A 4,428-nucleotide genomic window follows, 5' to 3' on the forward strand; every position below is an offset into this window, starting at 1 on the left:
TTATAGATAGAAACAAACAGAAAATCGAAAGTCCATAATATCCTTTTAGATTAACTCTCGTACAACTTAAGGAGATTCAAAAATACCTGTAGACTAATAAAATTTATATCAACTTGTTTGGCCATGAAATTCGCATCTGCATTATAATCCCTAAGAATATGACAGATATAGACTTTCCAATTACTCTTTAATTACTTCTAATTAAGTACTTGTCTTATTATTGTATTTTATCTTTTCATACATCTAACATCAATTTTGGCAAATTAAGATAACTTGAAAAATGAAAACCCTAATCTTTAGTCATCAAATTTTCCTAATAAACACTAATCTTTCGTACGAAATCAGATAACAGTGTTTGATAATCCTATCTTTCAATTGTCTAAAACTACTTGATTTTCTAAAATCCTAATCAACACTTCTATTTTCTGTTTTTGTTGTTAGGAATTTATTATTAATTGAAATGTAATGCTTCAAATTTAGGGATATAGTCAAAGCTTTCCATCATATGACAAGTGATTGCTAAAGTTATAGTTCTATACTGCTCAAGATTTGATATGCAGCAATTAATATATATGAATTAATTAAACAATATCCATCAACATCCCAGACAATTAAAATTATCATGCATTAAGCAATATTTAATTGAGGATCTTTTTCACCATATTATTTATCATCTTTTTCCAATTATTTAATGATATTTTAAAAAAATTCATGTCATTGACATATAATTTTGGCAATTTTTTACTCTGAGCCTGAATCACAAACCCTAGATCCAAAATCCCGAACCAATATTTGGAGTTTGAGGTTCAAAATTTAGGGTAAAAATATTACCAAAATTATGTGTCAATAACATGGGAAAAAAAATGCTAAAATGACATTAAATAATTAGAAAATTATGACAATAGATGATGTGGTGGGAAGCATTCATAAAATAATTTTTCTATAATTAATTATTCATTATACCCCAATTTTTTAGAGTTAATTGCACCAATCCTAAACTATGACTCTCATTATAAATTGATATTTAAACTTTAAAACATTCTAATTACATCCTCAAACTATTGATGTTATATAAATAAAGTTCTTACGCTATTAAAATCATTAATTTAACTGTTAAATGAGACACCGGATCTTATGTGACATAATTTAAAATGAAAATTTTAAAGAAATATAAATATTGTAAAAATGGATGTAAAAATTTTGGTTTTGAGGTTTTCAAAACTTTTACGAAAATATCATTCGCCCTCTCTTTTTTTTTTTTCAATTTTACTATGTTTTTAGTTTTTAATTTTAAAAGTTATGCAAGAACATTTTACTTCTCTTTAAAATTTTCATTTTAAATTATGTCATAAAAGATTTTACGTGTCATTTAATGGTTAAATTAACTATTTCAATAATGGAAGAACCCGATTGATATAACATTGATATCTTGAGAATGTAATTAGAACTTTTTGGAGTTTGGGGATGTTATTTAGAATGAAAGTTATAATTTGGGGATGTCTAGTGCAATTAATTTTTTTTTATTTGAAAGACTGACAATTTATTAAAACAAAATATTTGGGCTATGCTTATATTGTTGGATGATTTAAGCTCATCAATTCACTTGGAGAAACATATCTTGAGGATTGGATTGATCGTACCAAATCTCTTGGATCAAGGATGTTTGATCAAGACAAAACTTGAAAACTTATCTTCCAACAGTCCACCTTACTGTGGTCATCATTGTATGATGTTTAGCTATTTTAGTTGTAGGTCGAAATGGGTTATGATTGATCTTTAGTATGTTAGCAAGTCTTGAAATTTTCTACATATTTGAGAGACTTGTATAGGTTTATGTACTAAATATTGAGAACACTTATCAGTTCTTTGAGGAACGTTATTTATGAGGGTGCATTTGAGAAAGTAAAATCTTTTGTTGTTGTATTTGAAAGGTCTAGTCTTTGAAGTACAAAAATGAGGATTATTCACTAGAGTGTGTTAGAACTAGGATCACTAATTGATGGGTGTCGAATCCACCAATATAAATCTACGCCTAATTTGCAATTTAAGCAGTATAGGGAGTAGGGTCGATCCCTCAGAGACTGGGTTTACTACAAATTGTTTCTCTCTTGACCAGATTTATGTCAGGGCAGTTGTCGTGCCCAAGAAATTAGGGGGGAGGATAAAATCGAAAACCTGGAACCTGAAATAAGTAAATAAAATGCGTAAAAAGTAAAAGTTGAAAATGAAATAATAAAAAGCAGTTAAATAAATTTGAAGAAAAATTAATTAGAATAAGCTCAGCTTCAGGCACGGATTTTTTCTCGTCTTTGAACCGATCCTCGAAATTAGATAACTCCTCTTTTCCAATAAGCTAGTTATAGCTACCAAGGACGCCTCGGACACCAACTCTTCCTTGTGTAAATTAGTTATGGAACGTCCAATAACTAACCCTTACCGATCGAACAACCACGAAACGTTCGTGATTTAGAACTCCGGCAGCCTTGCGTTCTAGAAGAACCTATCTCGAACCAATGTCCTCAACCGCGTGGGACATTTAAATCTGGTTACTACTTCCCTTGACGGAACCAAACAGCTATCTCCACTTGGCACGCCAATGTGTTCACAGAAAACCGATTGAAACGTTCCTTTGGGAATTCCAACTGTACGTCTAACCACACTAACTCAAACGACGTCTTTTTTGACTTAGTGTTGATCTGACTTTATAAGCTGACAAAATCATACTCTTAATCCGGAGAAATAATAAGTACTGGAATTTAGGAGTTAAATTGCTCGGGTTCGTAACTCACGGATCTTGACGAGGCTAATTCCGACCTAAAGCTGAAAATGGATTTAGTTAACTAAGGTTTGGGGCATGTTGGTATTAGGCATAAATTAAATAAGGTAAAATGGGTGGAAAGAATGGTTAGCTACTGGAAATGAAAAGGGAATTTGAAAAAGGAATTGCAAATGGTTTAAGTTGGTGGCTAACTAGGAATTAATAAATTGAAGAAAAAGAAACTAAAAACAACAAATGCTACGTGAGTAGAAAGGAGAGAATGTATTGAAAGATAAAAGCTTGATATTTTACTTGATTGATTAAAATGAACAAAATAGACCACTATTTATACTAGTGGCTTTGCTAAATTAAGAGCCAACTAGTATAGAAAATCAAGGAAAAATATTCCATGATATAAAAAAATCCCAAAATAATCTCCCACTATGTCAACAATTTCAGCTAATTAATCTTGGAAAAATTCTGCTTTGGCCCTCCTTCTTTGCTTCTTTCTTCAATCTAGCCCAATTGTTTCCTTTTTCTTCTATTTAGCCCCAAATTGCATCCCTGCACAAAATTCAATAAATATGGCAAAATTAGTGGTGCATTCTCATAAATTAACCAATTTAATTATATAAAATATGTAAGTTTAGCATTTAATCACTAATTATATTAAGTTCGAACATAGCGGATTTATCTTAATGAACTAGGTTCTACGGATGTAGGAAAATTGTACCGCATGAACAATTTTGTTGTCCCTTATATTTCTGGTGTTTAGTGCAGTTTGATCAGAAGTGCCCACTTTCACTGTCACTTTTGCTCAGACATTGTTTCTTGCACTTAAAGACTATTCAGGTCAACAATCTTCTGTTTCCACATAGGGTAAGACCCTAATTTTCCATGAGTTTCAATATAGAAACCATTAGAAAATCTTGCAATGTTTCTAAGCAACTCCAATGTGCTCCTATTTTGATTTGTTTCCATTAGGAAGATGATTGAAGGCTCATAAGATTGATGAAGTTCCTTTAGAGCTTGAACCATTGGTGGTTATCTTAGGCCATGACAATTCCAAAATAAAAAGGACTGATAAAATCTAAGAAAAACGAAATCCATAATCAATAAGGCAGATGTTAAGGAAAATAGCTCGATCGCTGGAATCATGGAATTACAAACCCTAGAGGACTTTTGTGGTAGACCATCCCTGGACCAACACGAAGAAACCTTGAAATCCTTGTCAAACGAAAGAAAATCTCTTACTATTTGCACATGAGGTCTACATGTTAAGCTTTAAGATTTGCAGCAACATATGGGATGAGTAAGTGTTGTACGAAATCTTTTTTAAGGTTAGTATGAAAATAGGGAAGCTATAAATACATAAATCAATCAAATTAAATTAGGGTTTTTATTTGATTTTAAGACTACATATAATAATAGATAAAAAAAATTTCATCCTTCTCGAGGAAAATGTAACAATATTGCATCTTTATACACAACACAATAAATTTAAATACAAAACAAAATATAAAATATGGTTACTTATTAAATCTTGATAAAGAAATATAGTGGCAAAATAAGGAGATTTGTGTAGGGCTTAAGGTTGAGGGCCGGAGGCCCTCACGATACCGACCATGATGCATAAGTAGAAGTCGTATAGAACTACACTTCTTCTATTT

Source organism: Gossypium raimondii, chromosome 4, assembly GCF_025698545.1.
Source record: "Gossypium raimondii isolate GPD5lz chromosome 4, ASM2569854v1, whole genome shotgun sequence".
Lineage (NCBI taxonomy): Eukaryota > Viridiplantae > Streptophyta > Magnoliopsida > Malvales > Malvaceae > Gossypium > Gossypium raimondii.